General features: G+C 38.8%; 1 protein-coding gene across 1 annotated transcript in view; it reads left to right on the top strand.

Annotated features, from left to right (window-relative positions):
• The window catches only part of SH3GL2 (SH3 domain containing GRB2 like 2, endophilin A1), a gene marked incomplete at both ends in the record, with an annotated part of 198299 nt that overhangs the window by 75831 nt on the left and 108144 nt on the right, over positions 1 to 14324 (top strand). The gene's annotated exons all lie outside the window — the stretch shown is intronic.

The following is a 14324-nucleotide window of genomic DNA, read 5'->3' as shown; positions in this document are numbered from 1 at the left end:
TCTGGATAATTTTAGTTCTTTTCAACCTGTTGAGGTTTGTTTTATGACCCAGGATGTGATATGTCTTGGTGAATATTCGTTGGGCACTTGATAAGGATGTGCATTCTGCTGTTGTTAGGTGCTGTGTTCTATAAATGTCAGTTAGATCTCTTTGGTTGATGTGTTGTTCATTTCTCTGTCTCTGCTAATTTTCTATCTAATAGTTGTATCAGTTGCTGAGAGTGGGATGTTGTAGTCTCCATAGTGAGATGATTTTTTGTAAAGTGCCTGCCCGGTATGCCCGGCGTAGTGAGCATGGTATACCTCAGAGAAGAGAAGACTTAGTACCTGCATAATATTAGGTCTTCAGATATTCACAGGACTGCTTAATGGAAAACAGAGGTTGCCCCTCTGAACAAATGCAAAAAAACCACAGGCGTAGAGTTTTCAGTACCATACAAGGGAAGTGTTCTCATCTTATGGCTTCCCATGAATTCAATATCTGATTCTGTCACTATTAGCTCTCTAGGTTTATAGAAATACTGTCCTGCCTTTGTACCCTTCATGGTTGTTGAGCAACCTTGAACACCAGAACCTCCAATTTCCTCTCTATAAAATGAGTTAGATAAGTTATTCTTTTAGTTTTTAATGACTCTTAGATACAGATTCAAATATTTGGCCCTTTCTTTTGACACGTAGCACATAGAATTAAAATGTTTTCACATTTCACAGTAACGTATGTAAAATTATATGCTTTCTGTTCTTTGGCCAAATACTTTCTTAATAAATCTCTTGGGGAGGACATATTCTAATGCAGAAGAAAGGAGTTACATGTTAAGTGACAAAAAATAGCCACAGGCTTTATATCTTAACAAAGCAGTCATTCATCACAGTAACATTTTGTTTCTTTGTGCCTCATTTTCTGGAGAAAGCTGTCAACTTCTTTGGGTGCTTTTTTTCTCCTGGGACTAAGAGAAACTAAAGCAGCATCTATTGGTGTCAAAAAAAGACACATAAATGTGACTGCTGAAACATCAAGTATTTAGTAATAACCATAGCAGAGCAGTGCCGCTATATTTCAGATGGGTCTCTTAAATAGCATATTGCTGGAATTAAAAAAAAGTCCAACTGAGAATTGATCTGTTAGCTGGTGATTTTTATGTAGAACAGATATATCACCTGTGATGGCTGTTATATTGAGATTTATTTATTTCCTCAGTTTTTTCCTCCATTTTCTATTTACTTTTGCTTTTTTTTTTACTATGCACTAATGCTTTTGCTTTTTTTTGTTTTTTTAAAAAATTAATTAATTTATTTATTTTTGGCTGCATTGGGTCTTTGTTGCTGCGCGCGGGCTTTCTCTAGTTGCGGCGAGCAGGGGCTACTCTTCATTGTGGTGCGGAGGCTTCTCTTATTGCTGAGCACAGGCTCTAGGCATGCAGTAGATGTGGCACCTGGGCTCAGCAGTTGTGGCTCAGAGGCTATAGAGCACAGGCTTCAGTAGTTGTGGCACGTGGGCTCAGTAGTTGTGTCTCACAGGCTGTAGAGCACAGGCTCAGTAGTTGTGGCTCACAGGCTTAGTTGCTTCACGGCACGTGGGATCTTCCCAGACCAGGGCTCAAACCCATGTCCCCTGCATTGGCAGGCAGATTCTTAACCACTGTGCCACCAGGGAAGTCCCTGTAATGCTTTTTCTTTTTTATTGCTTTACCCTTATTTATTATATGGATTAAATGTTTTCATGATTTCCCTTCCACTGGTTTGGAATGTTATGCATTTTATTTCTGTTAGGCTTAAATTTTAACCTGTATGCTCTGGTTCATTTTACAAAAGATAAATCTGGCTTTTAGCAAAGATGTAAATCAAGGAAGTAGGAATTTATTGTGATATCAAAAAACATGAGCACTAAGTTCTGAAATATGGATTTGTTGTTGTTCTGTGACTGCAGTCTGACATTTAGTAGTTACTTGTTAATTATATTCTTATTAATGATTCTGGGGAATGATCCATCATAGAGATGTGAAGGCTGATGTAAATGTACTGTGAGATGATTTAATCTATGCCTCAGCACTGCAGACTTACTGTTAATGCATGTGTAATTAAAGTGAAGTTGCTGCCAGTGGCTGAACTTGAGTTAGGAAATGAAATAACAGTTAAAAAGCAAAAATAAACCTCTCTTATGAAACTAAAAAAATATCTATTGGAATGGCATTAATTAAAGACTCACCATTTCATTAGTGAAATGAACTTTTTTTTTCAGGTATGGAAAGAGACGCTCTACCAGCCATCATCTCTTGGTTATAGTCACCACCTGTGGCAGTTTTAAATGAAAGAATGCCAAGGGAGAAAAATTCTGAAACAGAAATATTGCTATCATTAAAAAAAATGTCCTTTGGAAATGGTCTTTAGTTTTAGCTTTCCTGTATTCATATGCAAAAGCTTTCATTTATGCCTAAATGAAGTTGGTAGCAGCTGAGGAGCAGCTGTTGGGAATGCTGTTAGGCTTAAATCTCTGGTTAAAACATTGATATTGTTTTTTTAATTTCTTTTAAGCAAAAATGAATTCCCATGAATATGTTAGAAAATGGGCTTCCTATTACTATTTCTCTTACCATATGTAGTATCCAGAAATGTGTGATCCAGAACAAATCAAATCAAGGCAATTGTGATGTGGAAATTGGATCAGACTTGTGGAGTTTTCTGTTCTTGGCTTGCCTTGCATTATTGATCCTGAGATGCATGCGCAACACTGTATGTCTTTGCTTTAGTTTTTTGCTCTTTAAAAATGAAAATTATAATGAGTTTGAACTCACATGATCGTGAGGCAGTTGAAGCTCTGAAAGAGGCAAAGTTTTGCATTTAAATACATTGTAATGGAAATATATTAATGTCAAATTTATGAGAAACAAACTTATTTGACAAAGACGGGGAATGTGACTGACTCTATGATTGTATAGAAAATTCAAAAGTACCTTTGGAAAGAGTCAAGAAATATTTTCCAACTACTTCCATGCATAACCTTTCTTTCCTAGACCTCCTTTTCCCTTTAATTCTCTCAACTCTCTGGAGAACAGTGACATTTCACAGGAGATTCATTCAAAACACAGAGGGAGGTTTAAGAAGATTTTCGTTGCTTGAAAAAACTTTGATTTCTTTGCTATTTCTTTGATTTGATTATATTTTAAAGAAACTGATGGCTTTTGAGTAACTTTTTATTTTAAAATGATGTCAGATTTACAGAGAATTCCATGATTTGCTTAAAAAACTACCAAACATACACGTTACCCAAATTTGCCAAGGTTTGACCATGTGCTTCACTGCCTTTTTCATTAGCTCTTTCCCTCTTGCATACATACTGTTTTTTTCTGAACTGTTTGAGTTAGTTGTAGACTAACACTTACGTATTTCAATACATATTTCCTAAGAAAAAGACATTTTCTTACATAACCTTATTACATTGATAAGAATGAATACATTTAAAGTTTTATCTATTGTCCTAATAATGACTTTTGTAGCATTTTCCCCTTATACTGGGTCCAGGATCTATTTGTATGGATAGTATATAATTGTCATGTCTCTTTAGTTTCTTTTCATTTGGAACCATTCTTTATCCTTACTTGTTCTTTCATGACCTTCGTATTTTTGAAGAGTACAGGCAAAGTATTTTTTAGAATGTACCTAAACTTAGATTTGTCTGATATTTCTTCATATTGTATTCAGATATTTGTTTGCTTGTTTATTTCTTCATTTATTTATTTATTTATATTTTTACAAACTCATGGATTATTAGTCAGTGGTTTATAAACTGTTACTACCAGTACTTACTTTGATGCTCAAATTCTCCCAAATTCGGCCAATGGGAGCTCCTTCAAGCTGGCTCCTTAGCCTTTAAACATGTCCTCATCATAATTTGAGTTATTTACTTACTTTCCAGCACAGCATGATGTTCCAAGCTCATTTTGTATTGTATACTTTCTCTGCTTCAGTCCTGGAATCAGCCAATTCACCAAGGAACCCTAGTTCCTTTTAGGGGAGAATGGTATTTAGATTTGGTGCTAGGTGTGTTCATTACTACCAGGGTGTCGTAACTATTAGGCCCTCTTGGAATTCCAAGCTAGAAAGAAAGAAAAAAAAGATCTATAGACAGACACATTACACATAATGTGTGTATACATATATACATACATATATACATAATGTGTATGTATACAACTATCCATCCATCCATCTATCCATTAAAAAGCATGAATTCTTACTGGTACCACCACTTTCAGTCTAGTACCACAGAGCTCTTTCTTGCATTCGTTCCTTTCCATATTTGTAACTCATTCACCACCTGTGAAAAACCTGACTTCCAGTGTTCTCAATATACCTACTTACTTGCTCAATCCTAAAATTTTTTTTTTTTTTTTTGCGGTACGCGGGCCTCTCACTGTTGTGGCCTCTCCCGTTGTGGAGCACAGGCTCCGGACGCGCAGGCTCAGCGGCCATGGCTCACGGGCCCAGCCGCTCCGCGGCATGTGGGATCTTCCCGGACCAGGGCACGAACCTGCGTCCCCTGCATCGGCAGGTGGACTCTCAACCACTGTGCCACCAGGGAAGCCCCTAAAAATTTTTTTAAGAATTTTTTTACCTGTACTACTGTGAAAAAGAAACCTAATCACTAGAGTTCAATATTTATTTATGGTTCTTTTTGTCCTTAGATTGAGGGTCTGTAGTGAAAGTACTGTGTTCAAAAGTTGCTTGAGCTAATTCCCTTTTTCCTTTCTTCAGTGTGATTATGTTCTTTATTTGAAATACGGTTGGGTCCCGTGTTTCTGTTGTGTTCCATTTTAGGATCCCTTTACTCATGCTTGTTGTTTTTATTTATTTGAATATGTAAAACATTAATATGTACCCAGAAAGTGAAAGTGAAAGTTGTACCCAGAAATGTCACACGGCCCCCCCACCCCAGTTCCCATCCTAGCTCCAGGTGCCTATAAGTAACTACAAGTGTCAGTTTCTGGTTTATCTTTTTTTAATTTCTTTTGCAAAAATATGCAGATACAGGTGGTATATTTTCTTTTCCCATTCTTTCATACACACAAGGTGACGTATGGTATATGTTTATGGACTTTGCTTTTTTCACTTAACAGTATATTCTGGGTTCTTCTTTTACAGCAGCATAGTGTCCTTTGTCTCGATATCACGTGGTTTATTTAGCCAGTTTTCTAAATGTTCCCATGTAGTTTGTTTCTCGTACTTTGCAATCAGAAACAGTGCTGCAGTGGATAACTTTATGTATGTATAATTTCATAATGTTAGAGGTATATATTTAGGGTAGATTCCTGGAAGTGAGATCGCTAAGTGAAAAGGTAAACACGTAAGTTAATTTTGTTAGATATTGCCAAATTCCCCTTGGCTGTACCAGTTTTCATTCCTAACAGTAAGCTATGAGAGGGCCTTTCTTCACAGTCTTGGCTAATACCCCTTGGTAACTTTTCTTTTTCAGTGATTTTCTAGCGTGAATGGGGAGAAACAGTTGTTTTATGTCAGTGACATGATTTTGTCTAATTTAACCTGCTTATTGAATTGTAAATGAGCCATCAAGTAGCATGCCCTCTGTTTTCCCAACTTCAATGCTATTTTTGGTCCAATTTAGCTTGGAAAATAAAGTGGCAGAATCAGGTTTTATCCCTCTCTTATCTATTCAAAGCAGTAGGACTTTATATACAATACTTCAGTGGTTCTCAAACTTGAGTGGTCATCAGAATCACCTGGGACACAGAGTGGTGGCTCCACCCCCAGAGGCTGATTCAGTAGGTCTGGGGTGAGGCCAGATTATTTGCATTTCTATAACCTCAGGTGATACTGATGCTGCTGGTCTGGGGACTGAACTTTAAGTCCAGGACTTCCCTGGTGACGCAGTGGTTAAGAATCCGCCTGCTAATGCAGAGGACACGGGTTCAAGCCCTGGTCCGGGAAGATCTCACATGCCGCGGAGCAACTAAGCCCGTGCGCCACAACTACTGAGCCTGCGCTCTAGAGCCCGCGAGCCACAACTACTGAAGCCCACGTGCCACAGCTACTGAAGCCCGTGCACCTAGAGCCCATGCTCCGCAGCAAGAGAAGCCACCGCAATGAGAAGCCCGCGGACCGCAACGAAGAGTAGCCCCTGCTCGCCGCAACTAGAGAAAGTCCGCACGCAGCAACGAAGACCCAGTGCAGCCAAAAAAAAAAAAAAAAAAAAAAAGGACCAGTAGTCTATATTAATACAATGGTTTATGGAGTATCTCAAGGAAGCTGTTAGATCTTATGATTGATACTGTATTTGAGTGATTGTATAGGACAGATGTCATCATGTCTGTACTGCTGAAAAGGCAAGATATCTAACAGACCTTTAAATCTTAGTACTGAAAGGCTATAGAATAGTCAAGCTTTAGGTCATCCATTTATTGAGTCATACATTTATTAATCACATTTATTGGCTTTGAACTATATTTGCTAGAAAGTGCAAGTGCTTCTATTTTACATATTGAAGGCTTTTATTTAAGGAAAGTTACACGTATTTTCTAAGGTCCTACATTTAAAAAAACAAAGCCCTTGACTTCAGGACCTTCTGAATAACCTTAGCAGTTCTGTGCCTCTGTGCACATAATTGATTTTATTGCAGTGGAGCTGAAAGTTAAAGCTGAAGTCTAATTTCACAAACTTAATAATGGCCTTTAGAACTGATAATGACACCTTGATTACCTTGAGATGATGTGGCTGTTGGTTGAAACACTATTTCTTTAGGTGTTTATCTTGCCACATAACAACTGTGTTACCTCATCAAAGATTGTACCCATACCTTGACTCAAATGAAACTATACCAGCCAATTAATGCCATTTAAATCAGTGTAGAATTGACTGGGAGGTACCCACGGACTAGTTTCAGAGCCTAGTATGTCACAGGACACCTAATAGGAAACTGACCTCTGCAACCTGATGTTTTATTTTGCCCTGAATCTACTCTGCCATGTGAAATAGAGTTATTTAAAGATATGTAAAAATGCAGGTATTGACTTTTCTTATTTTGTTGTGAAGGTGATACACAGTCATTTCTGGTTTGGCAATAGTTAAAATTGGGAGTAGAGAAGGAAAATTTGAGAAATCTTGATTTCCAAGCAACTGAACACATAATATCAGATCCGTGTACCACTTGCTTAATGTTAAGATTCCTGAAGTGTAAATAATTGATTGAACAGAGATGAAAACAGCCATTATAGTCAGCTGAATTCTAAACTCCTTGACCTGAGCTCATTATGGTCAGATTAGTGAACAGGATGACTAATTCTCCAAGAAGAGGAGCCCACATACAATCTTTGGCATATACATGGATTTTGAAGAGTTGATGGACTTAAATAAGCATTTAGTTTCCAATCTTTGATTTTGTGAACGTGGGAATCCTGAGCTATAACCCATCAGGAGGTGAATGAGCTGCAACAGCGCCTTGGGCTCTCTCCCTTCACTTCCCTCAATACAGAGGGCCTAAGGAGTGATGATTGCTATAAACAATGCAAAGTGTAATATGCCTTACATTCATCAAATCCCAATAACTTTCACTTCTAATTCTCCCTGTGATATCTCTCTTTTCACTCTATAAGCTTTTCCTGGTTGATTTCATCTATACTCATGGTTTTAATTCTTGTACTTATACAGATGACTTCCATATGTACCTCCAGCTATGTTTTGTTGATAATTCAGACTTGTATATTCCAGTACATGCTGTGCATCTTAACTGTTCCATTTATAAGTCAAACTCAAAAGGTCCGAGAAGGAATTTATCTCTAATCTACCTTCTCCTCCAGAGAAGACTACTGTGCCTGCTCTGCTCTGTCCTATTTGGAGGTGATACCTGGGAACAGTATTAGGCTCTTTAATTTCTCCCTTATTACCCTTTACATCCAGTCATTTGCCATGGCCTGCCAATTCTTTTTTTTTTCGCGGTACGCGGGCCTCTCACTGTTGTGGCCTCTCCCATTGCAGAGCACAGGCTCCAGACGTGCAGGCTCAGCGGCCATGGGTCACGGGCACAGCTGCTCCGCGGCATGTGGGATCTTCCCGGACCGGGGCACGAACCCGTGTCCCCTGCATCGGCAGGCGGACTCTCAACCACTGTGCCACCAGGGAAGCCCGACTTCTCTACTTTTTGAGTTCTTTTTGCACATTGTATTACTTCCATGGTAGTCATCTTACATGCTTTACAGCTTGTATGTTTTACTTCCTTCTTTAATTAAGTGATCTTTTTCTTGCATTTAGGAAGAGTATAATAAAAATAGATTTCATAGTGCATACCAGATTTTTTCATTTGGCAGGCTTTCAATAAATACTTAGGGAGTGAATTATTTTTTTCAATTAAGAAATATTTCAAGTATACAGAGAAGTAAGAGAATAATATAATATATAGCTATCTACCTACCACTCTGAACATCTTTCCTGAGATAGAAATAGTGCTGTGAACCGATAGCTAAAATAGCATTGCCTGTGCAGTTACATGTGACTTATAATAAGCTGTTGTTGGCTGACTTGAGCTTTTAACAACCATTTATGACCTTGTTTCAAAGGGAGAATGAATTCAAGCACTCTGCCTTGCAAATTTAGTTGAGTCGTAATTTGGGGACCTCTTTCAAAGCCAAGGAACTACCCCTGCATGTGAATATTATAAGCATTTGGATAATGTCAGTACCTATCTGAAAAGAATGAGCTATTACCGAATTCTTTAAGTTGTACAGAGGTAATTGTTTTCCTTGGAACTTCAAAATTCTTTGCTACAAGAGACTGAGGAGTAGATAGAGGTGCTTTAAGGGTGTAGATATGCTGTGTCTAGTACTGTTATTTGTTGTCAGGAATACCCTGCTAAAAATCTGAAGCTCTAATTGCATATTGAATTTGCTTCACAGATGACCAGCAGAACCGAGTAAAAATCCTAAGGCTTTTACTTGCATATTGGATTCATTTCATGGGTGGCTTTTCCCAGAGTGCTTGGAAGCTGTGTGTACACCATAGTGAGCTGGAGAGTGAGAGAATGCAGCAGGTTAGAAGAAGGGAGATAAATACTTTCTAGTTTAGGGACGGTGCATACTGTTCAGTTCACTGTGCCCTGTGTTATGTCTGGAAAACATAAATCCCTGCAGTTAATCTTAATTCCTCATCTTAGTCTCTGATGTCTCCCCCTTTTTTTCTGCCTCCCCCAACTTTACTATAAAAATAATTAAGTATTTAGAATTATTTTTGCCAAAAGTTTGAAAAGTATATCACAGACCTCATTACATTTTCTTCCTTGATAAATAATTGTGCGTCTTGAAAAATGACATTTTCCTACATAGTCTCAGTATAGTTTTCACAACTCAGGTTTGTCCTCTTAAAATGAGAACGATGATTCCACCTTCATTGAGTCAATGGGGTTGTGGCTGAGTAGGTCTGAGACATAACAGGTGTTTCCCCAACTTGCTTTTCCATTTCTTCCTGGTTTCCTTTATGTCTTTTTCCTCTATTTCTTTTTTTTCCATATTTCTGCCTCCCTTTTTCTGCTCTGAGTTCTCTTATTGGCATTTCCACCTTGTGTGCCAAATATCTTAACTCCTCTGTCTTGGTTTCTTCCTGAAGTGACTGATGGAAGCCATTGCAGCACCAGGGCTGCTCAGAGGGGTCACCGGCCAGTACCCAAGGAAAAGCATCCGGAGAGGCTTCCCCCCTCCTCATTTGCCTTCAGTCATCCCTGTGGACTTAGGGATTTCTGCAGGGGTGAGCATGAGCTTCTGGCTTCAAAGTACCCACAATTATATTCTTGTTCTCTGTGAAGATTTCAAAAACATTTTTTTTTTTGAAAAGCTACATCTGTGCCCATTTGTGCAAACACTGGAATCTGTTCATTGTTTCCTTTTTTGCCCATCCACATGTTCACATTCACTAAATAATCTTGGTTTCGGCTTATGTTTGGCCTTTATGCATATAACATGGATTGGATAATTTTCCAGTGATGCAGTGCTCTGACATCGTACAGGTGATATTTCAATATTGATTTTTCTAGTGAATGCTTTGAAATATTATCAATTAGAAGCATTTAGCAGTTTCTAACCTTTCACCAAGCTCTTATTTTGGGGTCTACAATGGTTCCCTTAATATGTTAAATGAACAAGTTATTATTTCACACCAAATCTTTTAGCCACCTCTGCTTCTACAAGCTCTGAGGAGTCTGAAAGTAGCTACATTTAAATGAGCAAAAAAAAAAAAAGGTAGAAACTTATGATGGAAAGTACCACAAATCATTTTTAGGAAATGCTGTATTATTCCTGAACATAAGGGGGAAGAGAGAAGTGGCAAAAAATGTCTTAGTGTAATCAGTACAGGATTGGAAGCCTGTGCAGTAGGAACAGCGAGCGACACCCTGGTAATATTATCAGTTCATGCTTTTGTTCTCTTTTTCTTTGTTCCCCTTGTGTTGTCCTCTCACAACTTACCTGAAAAAATAAAAGCATATTTCTACACCTGCTGTAGACTTTCCTGTGATACATGTCTGTGTCACCAGAAAGCCTCCTGACGCTTGAATTAAGGAAACTTGGTATCAAATTGGAAATGAAATGTTCGTCCTTTGCAAAACCCATCTGGGTTGGATCAGTTCTACGAGATAGCATTTTAATTTGAGTCTCAATCACTTGGTGATATAATTCTCCTTAGCAAGTTGACATGATGTATGTGCATTTGTGTATTTCAAACACCAGAATCTTTCATGTTAATAGAAACAAACACACAGACAAAAACTCACAAGAACAAGCTACTGCTAGGATGTGGAAAGCTGGAAAGAGTATTGCCCCTATGCTTACAACAGTAAAAAGCCAGATAATCTACAAAAGTCACAGCTTTTCTTGAATCCATCAGAGCTTGGATCATAACACAAATTAATTCATGAGTCCATGCTAATATAAGTAAATAACTGAATAAATTAATAAATGGGGGAGAAGAGACAAATATCTCATGCAGAAGAATTCCAAATAATTTATGTACTCTGCTGTAAAGGAGGGGGCATGTAAATCCTCGCTCCTTCAGTGTGGGCTGCTCATAGAGCCTTCCTTCCAAAGGCTACAGTATGACAAGGGGTTTTGGGGAAAAGAGTAACTTTACAGTGGGGAAACCTGACAAACACTGTGTGAGCCAGGTGATCTAGGTTTATATTAACAGTAACAAGTCATTGATAGTATGTACCCTTGATGTGTTATGATGAAAATGGCACTTTACCTCTGTGATAAACCCACACATGCAGTCTAATTATGAGAAAAACATCAGACAAACTCTAGTAGAGGGGCATTCTGTCATATTCGAAACCAAAGAAAAGTCTGAGAAACTGTCACAGCCAAGGGGAGCCTAAGGGGATGTGAAAACTGATGTGATTATGTGGTGTCCTGGATGCATGCTAGAACAGAAATACATGTCACTAGATTAAAAGAAGGAAGGAAATCTGAATAAACTATGCACTTTGGTTAATAATAATGTATCAATATTGGTTCATTAATTGTAACAAATGTAGCAGGCTAAGGTAAGGTATCAATAAGAGGAGACAAACAGGAGGCCCCTGGACCCTCCTTTAGACTATCCTGACCACAGACTGTGAGGCCCCACATGGGCTGGCCTTCTCTTTTCAGCTCTAGGTGTTAGCACTGCCCTCTTTAGCACTGCTCCAGCTGCACTGGCTTTGTTGGTCTTCCTTGAACACGTCAAGGTTCTTCCTGGTTTTCATTGGCCATTTCCTCTACCGGAAGTGTTTTCCCCCGGATGTTCACATATACTATTCACTGCATTCTGGTCTTTTGGCAAATATTACATCATTCGAAAGCCCTTTACTGACCATCCTACTTAAAGGTGTGTCTCTTGGAGTCTGTAACCACAAAACCCGTGTTCTTTTTCTTCATGGTACTCAGTATTTCCTGAATTTATTTATTTTTAAAGTTTTCTATCCACCCTACTAGAACTTAGGTCACATTTGGTCAGGAACTTGGTTGGTCATATTTACTCCTGCATCTGTAGCTACTGGACCAGTCCTTGGTACATGGTAGGTAGGCACCTAGTATTGATAAATATCAGGTGAATGAAAGAATTCTCTAATTCTGCTCTTTTCTATTAATGCTTACACCATATTTCCTGTGCCTCTCATAACAACTGTGCTCTGCTGTGCATTATGGTTTTGTATGTGTGAGACATTGTTTCCCTTCTAGATTGCTACACTGCAGCAGTTGTGTATCTCTCATTTATCTCCTGTCCCCATGGTATCTAGCTTGTTGCCTGGCAGGACATTACTGCTCAAAAGCTATTTATGGGATAAATATTTGTGTCTGCATTGCATCTGTCTTATAACTGCTCTCAGCATAGCCCACTTTCAAAAGTTAGATACATCTGCTTTGCTTGGGGACATTACATCTTACATCCCTACTATTCTTCTGAACTTCTCCATGCTTTAGCTCCCTGGATTTTGACCTCTTTAACTTTGGTCTTGGTTTCTCCTGCATCATATGTGCTCTTTAGAATTGGAGACATCACTTTAATTTTTTACCAAGGCCACGACATAGAAATCCTGTAGGATGACATCTCAGCTTGCCCAATAATTGTGGTTGTGAGGCATCTGGCTCCTGTGGCCAGCTAAAGACCAAGACAGATGTGAGGGCATCTGGGGAGGAAACTCAACACTGTGAATGTATCCTGTGGCTTGCAGGAGGCAGGCAGTCTGCTTAATGGGAGATTGACTCGCTCCCCACTCCTTTCCTAGCTCCGCACTTTTATCAAGAATGACAGGCAGGGCTTCCCTGGTGGCGCGGTGGTTGGGAGTCCGCCTGCCGATACGGGGGACGCGGGTTCGTGCCCCGGTCCGGGAGGATCCCACGTGCCGCGGAGCGGCTGGGCCCGTGAGCCATGGCCGCTGAGCCTGCGCGTCCGGAGCCTGTGCTCCGCAACGGGAGAGGCCACAGCGGTGAGAGGCCCGCGTACTGCCAAAAAAAAAAAAAAAAAAAAGAATGACAGGCAAAGTGCCAAGTACTGGGTACACCTAGATGAGTAAAATACAAAGACTTTGAAGAACTTATAATACAAATAAATGGTCTTCATATAGTTGAATCATGACACCTATGGGAAGCCAGGTCATTTGTTCATGATGCTTAAGCCAGGGTCCCCTGTTCACTTGGTACAGCTTTCATGAATGAACTGTAGGCATAAGGATTAGCTAGAAGCAAACAGACTTCTGCGTTGTAGCCTTCCAAAATTTGCTCCCAAAGCAGTGGCAAATATACTTTTAAATAAGCTCATCCTATGAAGAAAAGGGCATGTTTTGCAGAGTGGAGACTTTTGCAGTACTTCATAACCAGAGTCTTATCATACTATTTAAGTCAGTGATGGATTTGTCCCTTGTAGGTGCAACACGCTAGGTTTCTGCTATTTACATTTGTAACATGTATATTTCTGTTTTCACCTTACTCTGCCAAGAATTAACTACATTTTTTTTTTTTTTTTTTTTTTTAGGTTTTCAAGGGAGTAGTAGTGACCAAATGACTAAGGTTTCTATGCATTTATCTTCTTTACTTTGGGAAGAATTTCCTTTAGGAGTCTCATTCCAGAGTCTGAGTAACCTTAAGCACTGTGTTTTTCATAACCTCAGGACCCAGGAGTTTTAGAGAACAGTTTATTAAGTGATCCTTTGAACTAAGAAAGTCTCTGTAGTTAAAGCCATGCCTGTGTTTTAAGACTTTTTATGACTGTTAGGTGTCAAGGTTGGTTCAGAATAATTTTGCAGTTGTGAAAAGCTGGTTCAGTTGAACATAACTGCATTTTTTTTTAAAGCAGGGAATTATGCCTGTGGCAATGCCCTTGATTCTGTTCAGCTAATTTCTTTTCTAGATGATTTTTTTGTTGGAGTACTTATTTCCAATTTATGGTCTCAGTTCTTAATTTCTCATGGACTAAATTCTTTATACAAATTATAGAGATGGCAAATTTGACCTTGAAAAGAAAGCAGTTTCCCCTCTCCTCATATCTTTAGCAAAGAAACAAAACTTTTCCTTTTGTCACATTTCTCATTTCTTCTATTCTCATTTAATTAATGATGAAACTATTTTCTTCTGGTAACTTATGGCAAAACAGATCTAGAGCTTAAAGAATCTATATAGTCCATCTTCTTTAAGACAAAATTGAAGGCTCTTTGGGTAGGTAAGTCAAAATAGGCATTTTTTGTCACTAGGCCCCTACAGTTTCCTCCCAGGTACTTGAATTATCAGCTTTTGAATTTTATTTTCTAGGATTGACGAATATCCTTATCTGAGTATATAGGGACAAGACTTTAAACT

The sequence above is a fragment of the Hyperoodon ampullatus genome (genome assembly GCF_949752795.1).
Source record: "Hyperoodon ampullatus genome assembly, chromosome: 6".
Lineage (NCBI taxonomy): Eukaryota > Metazoa > Chordata > Mammalia > Artiodactyla > Ziphiidae > Hyperoodon > Hyperoodon ampullatus.
The sequence above is the reverse complement of the archived record's forward strand: the minus strand, read 5'-3'. Positions and strand labels throughout refer to the sequence as shown.